Source organism: Neofelis nebulosa, chromosome 11, assembly GCF_028018385.1.
Source record: "Neofelis nebulosa isolate mNeoNeb1 chromosome 11, mNeoNeb1.pri, whole genome shotgun sequence".
NCBI lineage: Eukaryota > Metazoa > Chordata > Mammalia > Carnivora > Felidae > Neofelis > Neofelis nebulosa.
In genome coordinates, this window is record NC_080792.1 from 53,969,902 (window position 1) to 53,991,622 (window position 21,721).

The 21,721-nt window shown below is 41.0% G+C and overlaps 1 long non-coding RNA gene across 3 annotated transcripts in view; it reads right to left on the bottom strand.

Moving 5' to 3' along the window:
• Nucleotides 1–21,721, bottom strand: part of LOC131490345 (uncharacterized) — a 135,489-nt gene that overhangs the window by 33,696 nt on the left and 80,072 nt on the right. The window contains exon 6 of one of the 3 annotated variants that reach the window (XR_009251047.1): nt 13,864–16,106. The exons of the other annotated variants lie outside the window; for them this stretch is intronic. This is a non-coding gene — a long non-coding RNA (uncharacterized LOC131490345). Of the gene's footprint in view, nt 1–13,863; nt 16,107–21,721 lie in introns of those variants that run through there. 3 annotated transcript variants of the gene reach the window in all.

Genomic DNA, 21,721 nt, shown 5'->3' on the forward strand with positions numbered 1-21,721 from the left:
GGGGAGGGTCAGAGAGAGAGGAGACACAGAATCTAAAACAGGCTCCAGGCTCTGAGCAGTCAGCACAGAGCCCGACGCAGGGCTCAAACTCACGGAACGCGAGATCATGACCTGAGCTGAAGTCAGATGCTTAACCGACTGAGCCACCCAGGTGCCCCCATTCTGGCATTTTAATCTTCTGTTTCCTTTTTTAAAACCTGGCCCCGACCAACTATACTAATTTAGCCACCTCATAGGGAGGGATGAGGTGAGTCCGCATTGGTGGGTGTGATAGAGTCACCTGAGCTGGGAATGGATGGCCCAGGCTGTGACAGTTCAGTGGCACTAGGTACTTCCCTACCCTCCTTTGTTCTGATTTTGTGCTCTGCAGGGAGACTTCCTCATAATTTTGTCTTTAGGGAATGAATGTGCCAATCAGCAAACATGAATATCTGTCCTACTGATATTTCTATCAATTAATTGGTATTCTATTTTAATAAATCAATTGATTTAATTGATATTCTATTTTATACTAGATACTACACTATCTCTTGTGAATTTGATTAGTGTGAATAAGAATCTGAGAAACTGTTCACCTTTGGATGCCCTTGACAATGTCATAATTCTACAAAGAATGGACCCCAGACCAGACAGAGGCCAGCCAGTTCTGTGATGCTGTAGGGAGACTAGTCCTTTGGGAAAGTCTAATGCTAACAGCAGTTTATAAAGACAACAGAGATCTTTCTGGATGCTAGCACTGCCTGTATTGTGAAATCCTTTGTAAACCTGGTAAGCCTCTGTTTACCCAAATAAGAATGTTTCATAGAGATGACAGACTTAAAGTTTGTTTTACAAAATTTACTTATAGAACTTGTCTTTTAAGGCTAATAATTGCAGAATCATTTTGAGCTAATTCATATATAGCACACATTTGCATCATATGGTCCTTGCCCTTGGGAACTAAATAATAAATACAACTCAGGGCCAGCTAAACCCAAACAAATATACTCATATACACATGTGCTTATTGAACAATGTGTTGCATTTAGATAGGGCTTTGCATTGTCAGGTATGTGCAGGCTTACCTATTCCTTGAGGAAGTTAGGAAAGGTGATGTTATAACTGTGAGACTCTGACAGCTTAGTCTACTCAAAACTTTTGTCCTTGGGCCAGTGACCCTGCTCAGTAATTGGCAGAATAAGGCTTTAATTTCTAGCCTCTTCACCAACAGATCATCTCCCTCATGGTTTTCACAGTTGAATACGGTGATCCTCTTTTTGAGGGTTCCCAATCTTTATGATGCCTGGTATGCTCATGAACTTGTCCCAATACCTGCAGACCTGTTCCTTAGCCTCCCCATCCTTCCAACCATGTGCCTCGTGTGGTCCACACGGAAAGAAAGAAATATGGCTAAGTCATCAGAACGTAAGAGGAACTGCTTACACCTCTCAACTCTTGAAACTATCCTCTTGGCTTCCATAGTCAAAGGAAGCTTTCTGATCCAAAGAGTTACCTAGATCAAATATCTAGAGGGAATTTTTTAGAATTTATTATTTTTAAAAGATTTTATTTTTTTTTAATTTTTTAAATGTTTATTTATTTTTGAAGAAGGGAGAGACAGAGCATGAGTGGGGGAAGAGCAGAGAGAGAGGGAGACAGAATCGGAAGCAGGCTCCAGGCTCCGAGCTGTCAACACAGAGCCCGACACAGGGCTTGAACTCACGAACTGTGAGATCATGACCTGAGCCGAAGTCAGATGTTTAACCGACTGAGCCACTCAGGCACCCCAAAAGACTTTATTTTTAAATGCTTATTTATTTATTTTGAAAGAGAGAGCATGAGCAGGGAGGGGCAGAGAAGGAATCCTAAGCAGATCTGCGCTGACAGTGCAGAATCCGATGTGAGGCTCAAACTCACAAACCATGAGATTATGACCAGAGCCGAAATCAAGAGTTGGATGCTTAACCAACTGAGCCACCCAGCTTCCTCTAAGATTTTATTTTCAAGTAATCTCTAGACCCAACGTGGCACCCAAACTTACAACACCAAGATCAAGAGTAGCATGCCCTACCAACTGAGCCAGCCAGCCGCCCTCTAGAGGGAACTTTAAATTGTTTGTTTATTTTGAGAGAGAGAGTCGCCATGAGAGAGAGTGCATGAGAGTGGGCCAGGGGCAGAGAGAGAGGGAGATAGAGAATCCCAAGCAGGCTCCATGCTGTCAGCACAGAGCCTGACACAAGGCTTGATCTCATGAACTGTGAGATCATGATGCTTAACCAACTGAGCCACCTAGGCACACCCCCTCTAAAGGGAACTTCAAAATCAGACTTGATAAAGCAACAAAAGGAGTTAATCAGGAATGAATGCACACCAAGGAATAAGTACAATCCACAGCTTATCTTAAACTTAATATAAACATGCAACACACTATAATACAAAGTAGGTTTCTTGTGCCAACTTCCAATTTGTCTCCACTGAAACTAATTTGGGAGGGTTGTCTTTGTTCTATTACAGTTCAAGTATAATTTTGCCTTTTATTTTTCTTTTGTAGTCAAGGTTCTGTTGACCTATTTCTGTGTGGCTGTCTGGGAAAAACACACTGTATTTTCCTTTACTCTCATATACAATAATTCTGACTCCAGAGGTGTGGGTTTTCCCATACTGACCAATTCTCTGACACCAGCTGGGTGTCCTACAATTCAACTGAATTCAGGCAGTAAATGACTTAGCACAGACCCTAGGGGTTAAGGGCTCAGTCCCACAAAACTGCCCTCAATTCAGACACCAGTTGCTAGTCGTAGGTCTTCAAGTTACTCACAACTTCGATCTGACTTGGCTACAAATTAGAGGTTTTCATGACACCATCCTTGGGTTCAATAATTTGCTGGAATGGCTCAAAGAACACAGGAAAATAGTTTACCTACTACTGTCAATTTATTATAAAGGATATTTTAAAGGATTCAAATGAAGAGCCAGATGAAGGGGTACATAGGGCAAGATCTGGAAGGCGACTCTGAGAACAGAAGCTTCTATACCCTTAGAGTTGGGGTGTATCACCCTCCAAGCATATAGATGCATTCACCAACCTGGAAGCTCTCCCACCACCCTATTTTTGGTGTTTTCATGGAGGCTTCCTCACACAGGCACGATCTATCATTAACTCAATCTCCAGCCCTACCCCCTCTTCCCAGAGGATGGGGGTGGTGCTAAAAGTTCCAAGCTTCTAATCTTGACTAGGTCTTTCTGGTGACCAGCCCCTTTCCTGAAGCCACCCAGGAGCCCATCAAGAATTGTCTCATTAGAACAAAAGACATTCCCATCACCCAGGAAATTCCAAGGGATTTAGGAGCCAGTGTCAGGAACCAGGGTTAAAGACCAAACAATGGGACAAAAGATGCTCCCAGGGTTCTTATCACATAGGAAATTACCATGGTTTAGGAGCCCTATGTCAGGAACTGTGTCCTACTGTCCCCTCTTGAAAGATTGTTTCCTATGTCACCAATTCTCCATCTCTGTTTACAATTGCTCAAAGTGTAGATTTTAAGATGGAGTTTTCAGAAACTACTCTGGAGATGATTTTGTAGAATGCCTGCCTTCTTTACTATCTGCCCAGGAATAACCTAGTCTCTGTTTTCTGCCCAGTTGGCTCTTGGCCTCTCTCTGAGCTCCCTCAGCCACCTCTGAGATCCTTCCCACACTATAACAGGACAGAGGTTTCTAGAGTCTTCTCAATGTGAGGAAGATGTCTATCTAGGGCCCAAGCTGTAAATGGCTTTCTCTGCTATTCAGCCTGGAGCGCCTCATTCTTTCCTTGCACTCACTCCTGGGGCCCTTTTTGCTAAAATAAAGAGAGGGGCATATATACTCTCTGGCCATGAGTCTCATATACATGGCATCCCAATCTTCTTTCTTGGGCCCCTGTCTGGACCAAAACTGGGCTACAGAGTAGGCAACCCATGCATTTCCTGTCAAGGTCTTACAAGGAATCACTCTGGGCAGGACTCCATTGGTGGATGTTGCATGTGATAACTCACATTTTGCTCGGTGAATTGAGGGTCTCAGGGGAGGTGGTTTTGAGAGGAACTGACAGAGGCTGTGCTCTGTGTGGGAGATCCCCTGCTGCAGTCAGGTCAGCCTGAGGGGATGCTGAGAGATAGTGGCCAGATTCAAAGTGCAATTAGAGGTTGGACAACTATGCAAAGCACAGTGGTAGAGAGGGGCAGAGGGAGAGAGGGAATCTTAAGCAGGCTCCACACTGAGCAGGGCTCGAGCCCATGACCCTGGGATCATGACCTGAGCCGAAATCAAGAATCAGACACTCAACCAACTGAGCCACCAGGTGCCTCTAAATAATTTTTTTTTTTTTTTTAAAGCCACCTGAGGCACCTAACTGGCCCCACATTGGGCGTGGAGCCAACTTAAAAAAAAAAAAAAAAGCCTCTTAGATCCAACCACATGATTATTTGTGGGCAGAAAATTCCTATTAAGAAAGAAGAATCTGGGGCGCCTGGGTGGCGCAGTCGGTTAAGTGTCCGACTTCAGCCAGGTCACGATCTCGCGGTCCGTGAGTTCGAGCCCCGCGTCAGGCTCTGGGCTGATGGCTCGGAGCCTGGAGCCTGTTTCTGATTCTGTGTCTCCCTCTGTCTCTGCCCCTCCCCCGTTCATGCTCTGTCTCTCTCTGTCCCAAAAATAAATAAAAAAAAAAAAAAAAAAAAAAAAAAAAAAAAAGAAAGAAGAATCTTCTGTTTGGAATGATTAAAAAAAAAAAAGAAACAGGTTCTGAAATGGATAGTGATGACGGTTGTACAACATCGTGAATGTACCCAATGCCACTGAATTGCATGCTATTGAAATATAGTTAAAGTGGTAGCATTTCTGTGTATATTTTACAACTGTTAAAACAAATTTTTTTTTAAGGCAGAACCCCAAGGCAGGGCAGAGGACTTCGAACTCTCTTTGGTCTCTTTGAGCCAGTGGAAACACTTAGTAGGTATTGGTAACAGTATATATAGTAAGCATCTGGTCTTTGGAGGCACACAGGCCTCCCCTCACAGGAGGTCGTACCCACACTAGCTGTGGGAGGGAGCAACCTCCCTGGGTCTCAATTTCTCATAGTTAAGAAAGATAGAAACTAACAAGTAGAGCTTTTGCTAAGATTAAATAAAATAACCTAAGTGTGGGATTTAGAATATACCAACTTAGTTCCACCTAACCCCTAGAGCTATTTATTTATTTATTTATTTATATTTTAAGCAGGCTTCCACACCCAATGTTGGGCTCGAGATCAAGAGTCGCACGCTCTACTGACTGAGCCAGCCTGGCACCCCTAACCCCTAGAGCTTTTTAAAACTGTGTTCAGACTCTACTCCAACTGGACACCCACGACCATTGATAGGGCCTAAAAAATGATGGCCCCTAGTGTTGAAAGCAGACATTCGCATCAATTAATTTAGTGCTTCAGTGTTTTAGATACTTTCTACCATTATCTGCATTTCATCTGTCCTGATAAAGAAGCTTGCCCCGCCTATACCTCCACACCTGCTGGCACATGACAACACAATTGATTGTCTTATATTAGTGCTGTGGGTGTTGAATTTTCAGATTTAATTGTTATCTTATCTTTGCCAGTTTGGTGATAATATCCTGGGGGGAAGGAAGGGAAATCAGCTTTGCAGGAGAAGCAGGATAAATTGGGACCTGCCCTGCTTCAGAATAATCACAGTGGACCACTCAGAGTAGCTCAGCGCATCAATACTTTGGAGTCACCAGTTTCCCCGTGTTACCCGGGAATGCAAAGGGTACTTCCATCTCTCCATATCCTTCTTGTGATTTAAAATTTCTCAGATTTTTAAAAAGCATCCATCCCTGATGATAACAATTTATATTTTCCCCATATAAAATGGCCAAATTCTCTAAACCTGTACTCTTCCAGAGTTATTAACTCATCCCTTTAGGAATCTTGTAGGTTAGTGGCACAGTTATAACCACTTAACTAATGGCTTCTAGAGAGAACAGGAACTGCCTAGAATAGAAGGTTGATCTACTGATTTGACAGATATTTACTGAGCACTGTTCAACATTATCCTCATTTTACAGAGGTGAAAATGAGGCACGGAGAGGTTAAGTCACTGTGTTTGGATGCACAGGTAGCAGGTGGCAGAGCCAACAGGTGCTGGAGGCCACGTGCTTGTTACTGCCCAGACTCACTGGGTGCCCAGGTGCTGTGCCCAGCTGGGACTACCAGGAAGACAGCAGAAAAGGCCCTGACTCTAGCTGCAGAAATGCACCAAATCCCCACTGCTATAAGAGAGAGACTGTTCCTCACCTGCTCACATGTCCCAGAAGAAAAACATCAGACAGTTAAGTGTTTAATATAACGGAATAATGGGGCTTTTGACTAAACACCACTCTAAAGAATGATACTCCACTCCAGTAAAGAGTATGCAAAATAGAATTTTAAAATAAGGAGGCAGAGTGGCTATATCCGAATGATCCTGTCCCCAAGACTGAAGCAAGGTGGAGAAAAAGAGACTGTGACTGCTTATTTAATAGTTTCTAGAAAGCAGTATCTGGTTACCACTTCCCCTAGCTGTCTTGGTCGATGGATTCCTGCACAAAGGAGAAAGAGAGAAGGTCATCAAATCCAAATAACTTCAAACCAACTCCCAAAGCAAAGCCTGGCAAATAACCCGCTGCCTGAAGCTGAGCGAGCTCTGCGGCAGGGAAAGGAGCTCAGCTGGGCGCCGCCCACCAGCTGCCTGAGATAGCCAATAGAAACGCAGCACGCCCAGTGATATTTGCATTGCGGATAAACAATGAATAATGGGGTTTTTTAAATGAGTATGTCCGTGTTATCAATTCAAATGTAACTGGGCGTTCTGTATTTTATCTGGCAACCCTACTCCAAGAACTAAAAGAAAAAGAAAAAAAAAAGTGTACATAGTATAGTTTCCCTTAGATGCCTTAGCTTTCCCGCCTCCTTACACCACAGAGCTGAACTTCTTTCTCTAAAGAAAAACATTGTATGTGAAACCATGTAAGGAATTTAATGTGTCTGACAGAATTCAAGGCAGCGTACCAGGGTGTAAAGGGAATTTTATTATTGTTCTTCCCTAGTGAAAGAAACAATTAAAAGTTGTGTAGACTGGGGTGCCTGGGTGGCTCAGTCGGTTAAGCATCCCACATCAGCTCAGGTCATGATCTCATGGTTCTGTGGGTTGGAGCTCCACATCTGGCTCTGTGCTGACAGCTCAAAGCATAGAGCCTGTTTCGGATTCTGTCTCCCTCTCTCTCTGCCCCTTCCCTGTTTGTTCTCTCTCTCTCTCTCCCTTAATAATAAACACTAGGGGAAAAAAGTGTTGTGTAAACTACTGGGCTGAGAATGTGGAGAAACAGGTTCTAGCTGCGTACCTAGTTCCAGCATCCCGGTTATGTCCTTCCCTCTCCCCAGCCCCTTTCACCCCTCCTCAAAACTTGGATCCTGGAAAGCACAGAGTTTTCTTCCCTTGGCAGAGGGTGCCCACTTAGTGGTAAAGGCTGGAGGAAGACAGGTGGAGAAGCGAGGATTTGTGTATGTTTGTGTGACTGCAGGCTGAGAACAAACTGTAACTTCATATTTAAAAGCACACATTTATTGGGGCGCCTGGACGGCTCAGTCAGTTAAGCAGCAGACTCTTGGTTTCAGCTCAGGTCATGCTCTGTGCTGACAGGGCTGAGTGTGCTTGGGATTCTCTCTCTCTCTGCCCTTCCCCCACTCATCTCTGCCTCTCTCAAAATAAATAAATAAACTTAAAAAAAAAAAAAAGCACACACTTATTTAATTAACATAGTGAGATATTTTAGCTATTATATCCATACTATGTATGCCTGCTTTTATAGTCAGAAGTGAAAATGATACATATCTGTCCTTCAAGAGAGAGGTAGAAAGAAATGGGTGTTAGCCTAGTTCTGCCATAGTTCCCAGCAGTGGATTGTTTTCTGAGGGTCACATTCTTCACGTGTGACAAGGCAGAGCTGGAATGACAGCTCTAAGGTCTCTTCCTGTTCTAGAACTTTTTGACATGACAATTCCTCAATGGGCCTTTGTAGGCTTCAGGAATTTTGTACCTTAGAAAAGGGAATTCATATCCCTGGTAGGCTGGTTTCAGCCGAGAGACGAAATAGCTCCAGCTTTACTACTGAATACCATCATAAAATGAAAAAGACTGAACTTTAGGCACATACACAAAAATCCATGTGCAATAGTGACATTCATTCTCTTGCACCAGTAAAACCTGCCAAAGGAATAGTTGTTCAAAGCCTGTCGCCTCCAGGCCCTAGCGCGCCACCCTCCTTCTAAAAGAAAATTAACCCCTTTGTGTCACGACACAAGCATATTCACACTCCAAGTGGGAAACAACGAGACACTACAATCATAAAATTTCCATGCCTAACTGTCTAAGCAGGTTCAGAGTGGTATGATATTACTTCTTTGGGGGGCCATTTCCCAGGTGCAAAAAGACTTCCACAGTCATTGTGCTTACTTGTTTATGATTATTAGTAATGACAGCATTCCCCAGGCTTCCATGAAAATAGTACTTAACATCTCCAACCCGAGACTGTCCATTGGGCAGTAGTAATTCTTCCCTTACCCACATTTATATTTTGTATCTTGATTATTTAACTCTAAATATTAACAAGTTCTATTATTAGTAGATGGCTGAAATTGGTAGGAATCCTATAATTCCTGTCCTATGTGTAAAGGAAAACAGAATGGCTAGGTATTTAAATATGGCCAGGCATAGCCAAATTCAGTTGAATTTATATACAAAGTTTTAGAGAATCTAAACTTAAAACTTCAAAAAAAATTTTTTTAATGTTTATTAATTTTTTTAGGGTATGCATATATTTATTTTGACCAAGTTTTCCAGATTACATTGCATCATGGAGGCACCAGTGTATATTCCTGCTAATTTGTTCATGGGGGTTCCCATATCCTCACTTTTTTATGAAAGTTGGTATTTCCTTAATAGTTTTTTTTTTTTTTTATTTTAAATTTTTTTTTAAATTTACATCCAAATTAGTTAGCATATAGTGCAACAATGATTTCAGGAGTAGATTCCTTAGTGCCCCTTACCCATTTAGCCCATCCCCCCTCCCACAACGCCTCCAGTAACCCTCAGTTTGTTCTCCATATTTATGAGTCTCTTCTGTTTTGTCCCCCTCCCTGTTTTTATATTATTTTTGTTTCCCTTCCCTTATGTTCATCTGTTTTGTCTTAATATGAGTGAAATTGTGTGATTTTTGTCTTTCTCTGCCTAATTTCAGTTAGTATAATACCCTCCAGTTCCATCCACATAGTTGCAAATGGCAAGATTTCATTCTTTTTGATTGCCAAGTAATACTCCATTGTGTGTTTATATATCTTCTTTATCCATTCATCCATCGATGGACATTTGGGCTCTTTCCATACTTTGGCTATTGTTGATAGTGCTGCTATAAACATGGGGGTGCATGTGTCCCTTCGAAACAGCACACCTGTATCCCGTGGATAAATGCCTAGTAGTGCAATTGCTGGGTTGTAGGGTAGTTCTATTTTTAGTTTTTTGAGGAAACTCCATACTGTTTTCCAGAGTGGCTGCACCAGCTTGCATTCCCATATTAATTATTTTTTGAGAGAGAGAGAGACAGAGAGACAGAGTGCAAGTGGGGGAGGGCAGAGAAAGAGGGGGAGACACAGAATCTGAAGTGGGCTCTCGGTTGTGAGCTTTCAGCACAGAGCCTGTGGTGGGACTCACACCCACAAGCCATGAGATCATGACCTGAGCCGAAGTTGCTTAACCGACTGAGTTACCCATATGCCTTTAAAAAAATTTGTTTAATGTTTATTTATTTTTGAGACAGAGAGAGAGAGAGAATGGGGAGGAGCAAGAGAGGGAGACACAGTATCCAAAGCAGGCTCCAGGCTCTGAGCTGTCAGCATAGAGGCTGTCTCAGGGCTGAGCATGGAGCCTGCTTAAGATTCTCTTTCTGTCTCCCTCTACTCCCTCTCCAACTTGCATGTGCCCTCTTTCTTAAAAAAAGAAAAAAAAAAAAAGGAAAGAAATATAATGTGGGGCATATATATCATTTTAAACTTTCTAGTAGCCACATTAAAAAAAAGTAAAAAGAAACAGGTGAAATTAATTTTAATAACATATTTTACTTAATATATCCAAATACTATCATTTCAATATGTAATCAACATAAAAACAGATATTTTACATCCTTTTTTTTCATACTGAGTTTTTGAAATTCTGTGTATATTTTATAGTTACAACATATCCCACTTTGGATGTGCCATATTTCAAGTGCTTAGCAGCATATGTGGTTGCTGGCTGCCATACTGGATGGTGCAGATGTGGAGACTAACTTATCTGCTTCAGTGCTGCTATGGCAGAGATTAATAATCCCCTCCTAACACTCATTTTTCCCTTTTAGTTTAATAACAGAACCGCAGTTTTTAGGTTCTATATGTTAGCCTTCCCTGCTGTTCAGTGTGGCCATGTAACCAAGAGCTGAGGCCATCCAGAGGTAAGCATCAGTATCTAGTACAGCCAAGATGTCTCCTTATCCGAAAAAGGCACATGTTCTTGTTAATACTACCAGTGCTTAACATCTGGCTTAGGAGAAACATTTTTTTTTTCTTTTAGAGAGTAAATAATGTATAGACTCATCAAATCACTGTGTTATACTCATGAAACTAATGTAACACTGTGTATCAACTATACTTCAATTGGAAAAAAAAAAAAAAAAGGCAGAGTTTGCTCAGTTCTCTCTTCTGGAGCTCTGGGAGTGTTTTCGGCCTTCTCACATCTATTGGAATGAGCCTTGGAATGCCATCATGGAGCTATCATAGCCCTGGGCTGCTGCTGGCTTCTGGACTGCTATGTGAGAGAGAAAGACTTCTGCCTTGTTTAAATTATTGATATTTTGAACTTTTTCTGAGCCTAATCTTAACCAATGTACTTCTAGAAGATGGATTTTGCCTATAACAAAATTAGTCACAACCAGTAGCAGGAAGCCTTGGGAAATACTTTGTGGCAATGTCCTCTCCGGCGTCTTATCTTACTGTAGTCAGTCCTCTAGAAATGTTCTACGTTCTACATGCACAAAGACCCTTTGACTCACCAAATAACCCTGAGAAGGGAGCTTTCTCATAGGTGGTTAACAGCCTCATTGGGAGAGAAACAATCTCACTGTATCTCAGTTGCCCCAAACTACCTACTGCCTTGTGCTCCAGTAGGTGGGAAAATGTCAGTTATACAGACTAGAGGTTCAGACTGTATTTCCGCTTTAAGATTTAAAGTTGAAACATAAAAGTATCCTTTTCCAGCTCACAAGGGTCAAGTAGAACACATGATGCACAAGGCTGCATCTGCTATCACATTCATAATGAAAAGGGTTTTATTGAATCCTCCAGAACATGTGTCTTTGAATACAAAAATGCTTGATAGGCAATTCAGACCAAATAAAAAGGGATATGAAGTGCATTGAGCATGGCAGTGTGAATGAGCCTGGAAGAACCCCTGGGATCACCTGAGCCATAAACTTTTGTGACCAGAAACCCTCCTTTTGTGAGAGGTGCTGCACCCAGACTTTATTTCCCAGAGACCAATGGCTTCCTTCCCTGGCCAAGGGCCTAACACCAGGATGAGGCAGGCACTGAATGGCAGGTGGTGACCATTAAGAGACCCACCTTACGGGGGGGGGGGGGCCTGGGTGGCTCAGTCAGTTAAGTGTCTGACTTTGGCTCAGGTCATGATCTCGTGGTTCATGAATTCGAGTCTTTGAGCCCTACTTCTGACTCTCTGATGTCAGCACAGAGCCTGCTTCGGATCCTCTGTCCACCTTGCTTTCTGTCCCTCCCCCACTTGCTCTTTGTGTCTCTCAAAATAAATAAATAAACTTAAAAAAAGGGAGAGAGAGAGAGACCCACCTTACAAAACTGAAGAAAAAATTACTAAACTTTAAAAAATATGGGGCGCCTGGGTGGCTTGGTTAAGTGACCAACTTCAGCTCAAGTCATGACCTCAGGGTCTGTGAGTTCAAGCCCTGCATTGGGCCCTGTGCTGACCGCTCAGAGCCTAGAGCCTGCTTCAGATTCTGTGTCTCCCTCTCTCTCTGCCCCTCCCCTGCTCACACACTCTCTCTCTCTCTCAAAAATAAACATTAAAAAAAATTTTTTTTAAATAAATAATACATTTACCTCAACCACTTTGGGAAAAGCTCTGACAGTTTCTTTATAAACTAAGCATACACCTAGCCTATGACCCAGCAATTCCAGTCCCAGGTCCTTGCTCAAGAGAGCTGAAAACACATATCCACACAATTGTACAGGAACAGTTATAGCAGCTTTCTTCACAATAACCCCAAACTGAAAATAGTTAGGCATCCATTAACATGGGACTGGCTAAACAAGCTGTAGTCTACTCATGCAATGCAATTCCATCGGGCAATAGAAAGTGATGAATTACTGAAATAGTCAACAGTACGGATGAAACTCAAAACAATTAGGCACAATGAAAGCAGCCTTACACAAGAGTTCATGCTGTATGATTACATTTATATGAAATTCTAGAACAGTCCAAACTAATCTATCGTGGAGAAAAATAGACAATCCAAGAAAAGAAATGAAGGAACCAATTCCATTGACATTAGCATCAAAAAGAATAAAATAGGTATGAATCAACTTAGCCAAGGAGGCAAAAGACCCTGAAAACTACAAAACAGTGCTGAAGGAAATCAAGGGACAAAAAGGTTACTGTTTCCTTGAAGTGTTACAAGCTCTTCTATATGTTAAACCCAAATATACCTTTTGACTATTTCACCCTGGGTTCCCTAGAACAATCCACAGCAAGCTACTGTCTTCTCCACATTCCAAATATCTGAAAGCCGCTGACAAATATGTGAAAATGGCTCCTATATATCTCTTTGTATCATTTCCAAGGACTTGATATTTTCTATAGGACATGGTTTGACAATATCTTGATATCCTGGCTGCACTCCAGTTTACAACAGTTTTGCTGTGCTGTTGTTTTTAATGATATCTATGAAGGAGCACAAGACCCCAGATAATAGCTAGGATGTGATAAACTAGGATTATTTAGCTTAATCTAGGAATGTCATCAAACATTTAGATCATGCTTTTGAGTCTGCAGTCTGGCCAGTTCTTTTCTCTCCTGTATTCATGAAATAGACACTGTTTAACCTAAATGCATTGTTTTCTAGTTAAAATTCTTCTTAGAGTTTTTTTAATGTTTATTTCAAAAATTTTTTTAATGTTTATTTTTTGAGAGAGAGACAGATTGCGAGCAGGGGAGGGGCAGAGAGAGAGGAAGACACAAAATCTAAAGCAGATCCAGGCTCTGAACTGTCAGCACAGAGCCCGATGTGGGGCTTGAACTCACAGACCATGAGATCATGACCTGAGCTGAGGTCGGAGACTTAACTGACTGAGCCACCCAGGCATCCCTCTTCTTGCAGTTTTAATTCATGTTCTAGCCCTGAAATCGTGGACCTTGCTGTTATCTGTCATATAAGCTATCCCTCCCCAGGTTTTCAACACCAACTTATTAAATAAGCATGCCTGATAGCTCTTTACCAAAGTAAACATTAAAATATAAAACAAGAATCCCCAAGGTATATCATCAGAAACACTTATCTCCAATTTGACACTAATCAGTTAATAATTTCTGGGTGCAGTTGTTTAATCAGCTGAAATAATATAGAAGGTCATTGGCTGAGCATAAATAATCCTGAAAAAAAAAAAAACCACTTAACACCATTTAAAACAGAAAAAAAATCCATTAAATATTGAAAATAATGTTTTATTGGAATGAATCTTAAAAAAAAAAAGCAAACGTCTTGCAAATGAATTCATTTTACTTGCAAGTTAACAAAATTTCAGTTATGATGGCAATAGCGCATCAGTTCTGAGAACAAAAAAGAATGGCTCGAGTCTTGTTATGTTATGAGAGGAGGGAGACCTTCTGACAAAACTATGACAGCAAGGTGTGGTCATCTTCATTTCATTTTTGGCATTCAGACTATCATCATAAAGACAGTCATTTCTGCAAAAATATTAGAAGGCTTGATTCATTGTCTTGACATCCTTACTTTTCCTTTTATAGTCAAGTAATTCATTTCTGTGGTCCTTTGAGGGCTTTGTGAATCTTTTCTTCCTCAATTAAGTCTGACTCTTCCAGATCTCTTTTTTTTATTTTCTATTTTGGATTTCCTCCAAACAATTCTCTGAAAGACTTCTTGAAGTCCAGCATCTTTTGCAAGATTTATAATTTCACTTCACAATTGATTTGAATCCCTTAAAATAAGATAGCTATTTAAATGGATTCTGGATCCAGCTCATCCAGGTTGAAATCCTACCTGACCAAGAGCCTCAATTCTATAAAATGAATTAATAATATTCACCTTAAGGGGCTTTAATAGTATTAAGTGAGTACATATGGGTAATGCACATAAAACAGTGCCTGGCACATAGTAAGCATTTAATATTATAGTGCCTATTTTTAGTAATGTATTATACAAGAAAATCAGCAAGCCATCAACAGACAAAGGAGTTGGTGATTTGGGTTGGGACAGATGCTAGTGTAAAGTGATGTTATGAGCTAAATTATGTCCCCTGGAATTCCTATGTGGAGTCTTAACCTCCAGTACCTTAGACAGTGACTATTTGAAGATAGGGTAATGCCTCCTGCAAGTTTAAAAGAAGCCATTAGAGTGGGCTATAATCCAATATGACTGGTGCCTAATAAGATGAGATTTTATTTAAAAAAAATTTTTTTTAAACATTTATTTTTGAGGCAGAGAGAGACAGAGCATGAACGGGGGAGGGTCAGAGAGAGGGAGACACTGAATCTGAAACAGGCTCCAGGCTCTGAGCTGTCAGCACAGAGCCCAACACAGGGCTCGAACTCACGGACCGCAAGATCATGACCTGAGCCGAAGTCCACCGCTTAACCGACTGAGCCACCCAGGCACCCCAGGAAGATGAGATTTTTTAAAAATGTTTATTTATTTATTTTGAGAGAGAGCATGAATAGAAGAGGGGCAGAGACAGAGAGTGAGAGAGAATTCCAAGCAGGCTCCATGCTGTCAGCACAGATCCCAATGAGGGACTTGAACTCACAAACCTTGAGATCATGACCTATGCCGAAATCCAGAGTCAGATGCTTAACCAACTGAGCTACCCAGGCGCCCCAGAAGAGGAGATTAGGGCACAGACACACAGAGGAAAGACCATGGGAAGACACAGGGAGAAGAGGGCCATCTACAAGCCAAGGAAAAGGGCCTCAGGAGAAACCAACGCTGTTGATACCTTGACCTTGGACTTCAGCCTCCAGAGCTGTGAGAAAATAAATTTCTCTTGCTTAAGTCCCCCAGTCTGTGATATTTTGTTATTGCCATCCTAGCAAACTAACCCAAGTGAGGAAAGATATTTGAGTGTGACTATCTCACATCAAAAAGTCATTAGTTTTTTTTTAAAAGTTCATTTCTAAGTATTTCTGTTACAATCATTTTATTTCTTTGCACCTTTGAGACTGAAGTCTTATGTAGTGAAAACTGGAACACAGCAGATCCTGGAATCAGCAGTCCACATTTCCTGTACACAAGGATGTCATGAGAGACTCCTGGCAAATGTCTTGCTCAAATAAGTCATTTCTGACTACAATATTTTCCTGTTCCTCCAGTCAAGTGCTACAAAATGGAAACAAGGTTGGTTGGCCTGAGCTCAGATTTCAGGGAACTCAAGAGAGTGCCTAGCAGTCACCACTTTTCTTTAATAAATACGCACAAAGCCCCTTTAATCATTCATTGGAGTTTCGCTGAAGCTCAGCATTAAACTTCACCAGTGCACAGATCCATAAGTCGCTTTTCCTGTTGGGCTGGAAAATCTGGAACTCATTTGCCCATCTCCAGTCTTTTGCCAGCTCTCTGTTTCCCCGATTCCTCCCTGTCGGATTGCCCTGTGATCACATCTGCAACTTCTTTCAGTACTCTGGGGTGTCATTTATCTAAGCCGACAACCCTGCTCTCATGTTAAGCAGCTAGATGCTCTTTTCTGCATCTGTCTTGGATTGAAGACCATTCTGTTTGGGACAGAAGACAAAAGCTTTATCGTTTGTGTGGTTTCATGACATATATGCATTTTTTTTCATTTACATTGATCATCTGTCCTCTTTGTCTTTCCTGGTTCTATCAGTGCAAAATATTATACACTGTCACGAATATCCTTTATGCTGCAAAATTTCATTAAGTAGATATCAGTTGAACGCAAGATATACTATCCAGTGCTGCAGTGATTCCCCAGCTGACTAAGATCCATTGATATGCTATAATAATTTGTATTATTGTAAGTATACTTAGGAATTTCAAATATAGTCCTATTTTTTTCTCTACTCCTGTGAGTCTTGAACTAATCTTGAATCTTTGGCATATATTACAAACAATGTTCTTAAAAAGATAAGTATCAGAAGTAATAAATGTCATGTGATAAATCAGGGGCCCCTGGGTAGCTCAGTTCATCGAGCATCTGACATTGGCTCAGGTCATGATCTCAGTTTGTGAGTTTGAGCCCCACATCAGGCTTGCTGCTGTCAGTGCAAAGCCTGCTTGGGATCTTCTGTTCCCCTCTCTCTCTGTCCCTCCCCCACTCCCACTCCCACTCTCACTCTCAAAAATAAATAAAAGATTTTTAAAAATTAAAAAAATAAATGTCATGTGCTAAATCATACCATGCTGTTCTCCATTAAATAGTGCCACTTTAGAGGCACTTGGGTGGCTCAGTCAGTTGAGCATCTGGCTCTTGATATTGTTAGGCTCTGCCCTAACAGCACAGAGCTTGTTTGGGATTCTCTCTCTCCCTCTCTCTCTCTCTCTCTGTGCTCCTCCCCTGTGTGCACACATTCTCTCTCTCAAAATACGTAAAATAAACTTTAAAAAAAAAAGGATTGCATTTAAAAAAGATGGTGCCACTTTAGGAAAGTATATACTTCTTCCCCTCCATGATTATACTGGTATTATCTAGACCCCATTCAGTGGCTAATGTATCAGATCCCCTAGACACTAGAGAAGGTCTGCAAAACCATCCACATTGGCACCTTCTAGGATGAAGCCAACTGAAAGCCTGTACTGCCCACCTCAGCCCCATTACCTCAGGGGACAGAGTCCTGTCACCAGCACTTATGCTTTCAGCTCTCGTAAGTCGGGCTTTCACTACTGGTCAACACTTATTCTAACATTTCCACTGACGGACGTGGCAGTACTTGCTAAGGGGCCTGCACAGATAACCCAAGAAACCCATCTCTTCCTGAAAGGAAGAAGTTATGCATGCCCTTCAGGAAACTGTCCTTTTGGCTGTGGTGCCTCAAGTCACTGTAGGAAAGTAGGAGTGAGAAAGAAGGCTGATGGGAGAGAGGCCCCATCCTTGCTTAAACTTGAGCGGATTCATTGCTTTTTTAATATATTTGGCTTCCTTCTAAGATTTTGTTTCAAGAAAGCCTTCAAGGTGGCTTGTAGTTCTAAGTATATCTGGAGGCTGCACACATCTACTCCTTACTTAAGGTTGCTAGGTTTAGCAAATAAAAATACATGATACCCAATTAAATTCAAATTTCAGATAAACAACAGAATAGTTTTTGTATAGTCATGTCTCACATATTGCATAGGACACACTCATACTGAAGAATGATCAGTTGCTTATCTGAAATTCAAATTTAACTGAGTGCCCTGTATCATACCTGCCAGTTCAGTCCTATTCTTAGTAAACTAACAGTCCTTCCTCTCACTCCAGATGCTGACAATGTGGCAGGCTGACCACCTCAAAGTGTGTCTTGTCTAATAGATCCCTTTTGGTGATTGCCCCTTAAGTCTTTAGCTGCAACCTTTTTCTATTCAGATCTCAGCCTGTTGATCCCTGTCCCTCAGGCCCAGCATACTCCACTCCCAGCTGAACTCTTGAGCTGAACTCTTCAGGCCCCACTGACCCAGCTCACTTTGACATGCATAATCAGAATGACTGACTCCATTTTAGGCCTGCCAGTCAGGGAAGATGTTCACCTGTGTGGATCACTGGAAATGTCTATATATCAACACTTCCACTTCTCAGTTGGGAAACAAACCCCAAAACTTCATAGGTTTCCACCATGAAGTCCTGACTGAGATTGGTGATCTACAACTGGTTGGTGTTACAGGTTGGAGGAAACAAGGGGCTGGTAAAACGCCATGTGAGTTGCCTTTGGTTGAGAGAATGGGAAGAAGGGAATGTGTTCTGCCATAGCTGTGAAATGAATGGAAGGATCTAGAATGTGGCTTGAAGAAGAATATTGTCTCAGGTACCAAGGACATTTGACAGGGTGCTTAGAATGACAGAAAGAGCAAGGAGAATCAGAGTCAAGAGTCTAAACGTTATTCTAGGATCTGCTTGATGAAATTCTGAGGCAGGTATGTAACCTCTCTGAGCTTTCTCTCACATTGGATGCTTGCGCCTGACTTGCTGGGTTTTGTGGGAATTAAATAAAATACCACCTAAAGTTGTCTTCCTTCCCATTTCCTTCTATTCTTTCCTAAATTATTTTCTCCGCTCTAAACAAAACAAAACAAAATAAAAGGATTATGGTTCGGAGAGTATAAAGTGAAGAGGTCAAAAAAGAAAAGAAATATCTAGAAATATTAACATTAAAGAAAATTATACAACTTATTTGGAAAATATTCCAATTAAGCAGGAGAATATGAAGAGATTCTGTTTAAAGACAGAACACACACATTTATAGCTTCTCCTTCCAGAAACACAACTGAAAGTATGGCAAAAGGACAAACAAAAGCCGTAAACCCTCAGAACAAAGAGAATAACAGAGAAGACAATAGCCACAAAATACCTGGAGGCAGAAACCAGAAGAAAAAGTGAACTGACTTTGCCCTCCATTAGAGGAAGCCTGATTTTCCATGGATAGCACTAGACAATGAGAGAAATGGCCACACCAGTCCAATACAGGAGATAATGAAGACAGGAGGGTCACATCTCAAGCCTCCTCCCCCAAACCTTCAGTGGGATGAATATCCTACCCCACCTTGTCAGAGGACCAAACTTGCTTCCTGAATCCTAGCTGTCAGGCATAAACCTCCCAAGCAAGTAACAATTACAGAGAAAATACCTAAAAAAATTCTGAAGCAAAGGGGCACCTGGGTGGCTCAGTTGGTTGAGCGTCCAACTTCTTCTGCTTAGGTCATGATCTCATGGTTCTTGAGTTCAAGCCATGTATCGGGCTCTGTGCTGACAGCTCAGAGCCTGGAGCCTGCTTCAGATTCTGTGTCTTCCTCTCTCTCTGCCCCTCCCTAACTTGCTCTCTCTCTCTCTCTCTCTCTCTCTCTCAAAAATAAATAAACATTAAAAAAAAATTTATTTTTAAATTCTGAAGCCAAGAATGATCCTCAGCCAAGAATGAAGCTCAGCCTTTAGGAAAGCCCAAGACTTACTAGTCTACAGAGAGTCCAAACAGCTTATTAGTGCTAAACTTTTGTTATCAGACATTTGAAGGGGAATTATGTATATGAAAAATGTAGTTCTAAACATCAGTGGAGTGGGGGTGGGGAATCAATTCAGAGGAGATCCAGATTATACATATTAATGAAAACTTTAAAAAAAAGTCATTAATGTCCTCCCAGAGATGATAAAATATTTTATCCATGAAACAAGAACAGGATGTCACCAAAAATTTCAGAAAAAAAACAGCTCTTAGAAATAGAAAATACCCATCTCTAACATGGCACCAATCATAAGATTATTTTTTTACTACTGTTTAAAAATGCACAATTTTTATTTTTACCTACTGAAAAACTTTTAATATGGCTTAGAGATAGATGTATTATATCTCATCACCATTGCATTTGTATGAAAATATAAGAAAAATGCATTACTTCCTAAACATCTTCATATTCAGAATTTGAATCTTCTGAAACCACTTCCCAAGTCAGAATCACTGACATCTTTTCTCCTTTATTGAATTTCTTTCTTCATGCCATTAGAGTACAGAAATGCATCATTTCTTAGCCAGTTACTCCACTGGAATCTTAGGGACTTTTTCCCAAGCTACTGATATCTATCTTTCAAATTTTAACTCTAGCACTGTATTTTTTTACTTACATCATAGTTTCATCTTTTCTTGATTGAACTGTACATTACTGGATGTCATGCACTTCTCTTCAAAGTCAGCAGGAAGCTTCTGACCAGCTGAAGTTCAAGGCTTCAGTGATAATCTTGCACAAGGTACAAGTTGGTCACACGAGCTCCTTGTTGCTTTGATATTTCTCTCATTTATTCCAAGGCATTTGGCATTTTCCTTGCCTTCAACTACATTTCTTGACATGTGTGGTATCAACAATGCTTATAACTCATGTGAGATGACAAGTTCGTATAAGCAATGACAATGGTGCTATGACTACTGCCTGGACAACAGTCATTGTAATGGGCCATTATTTATGAAAAAAATCCTGATTTTAGAGGCTTTAAAATCTTGAAAAAATGTACACCTTGGAGTCACTGAAGAGCATTAAAAAAAAATAACACTCACTAGAGGAGATATAAGATTTAAGAAATGTCTCAGAAAGTGGCGGGGGGGGGGGGGGGGGGAAGGAGAGAGGGGGGAAGACATAGAGAAAGAAAATAAAAAAGGCAAGAAAATTGGGACCGAATACAGAATGTCCAGCAAATAAATATAAGGAATTTGAGAAAGAAGACAGAACAGATCAAATGGAGGGATAAAACAAAGAAATAACTCAAGAACATTTCTCATAACCAACATACAAGAGTTTTCAGATGGAAAGGGCTCACCAAGTGCCCAGCACAATAGATGAAAATAGCAATACTCAAAGGCACATCACTGTGAAATGAGGGAGAGAGCATGACCTTGAAAACTTCCAAAAAGGAGGGGCATCTGGGTGACTCAGTCTATTAAGTGTCTGACTCTTGATTTCGGCTCAGGTCATGATCTCATGGTTTGTGGGACTGAGTCCCACATCGGGCTCTGCACTGACAGTGTGGAGCCTGCTTGGGATTCTCCCTCTCCCTCTCTCTGTCTCTCTGCCCCTCCCCCACACATTCTTTCTCTCTCTCTCTCTCCCTCTCTCCAAATAAATAAATAATAGAAACTTTTAAAAAAAAATTCCAAAAAGGAAAAAATAAACCAGATTCCTTATAAATAATCTGGTATTAGAATGACTCTAGATTTCTTAATGGCCACATTGTAAACAAAGAGAATAAAGTAATGTAAAAATTCTCAGGAAAATAATACTTAGATTCAAAATTCTATCTCCAGACAAATTATCAATTAAATATGAGACTAGAATAAAAATGTCTCCACATATGCAAAGTCCCAAAACATTTATCTCCAACTACCCTTGGAAGATATTAGGGGAAGATACCCAAGGAAGTACTCTACCAAAATGAGTGAATAAACCAAGAAAGAATTCAGGGAATCCAACAAAAGAGAGCTGTAAAAAGAATCCCCAGGAAAAGAGTGGAGGAAATCCAAGATGATAGTTTTGTTGTGAGCCTAGATAGTAACCAGCCTAGCAAAGAGGAGGTCAAAACAGTTGGGGAGAGAAAATTCCAAGAAGATGAAACTGATAGAAAATCACTTATATTGACAAGGGATTTAGACCATGGGAAATATAATGAAATATTTTAGATATGAGTAAGTTGCTTAGA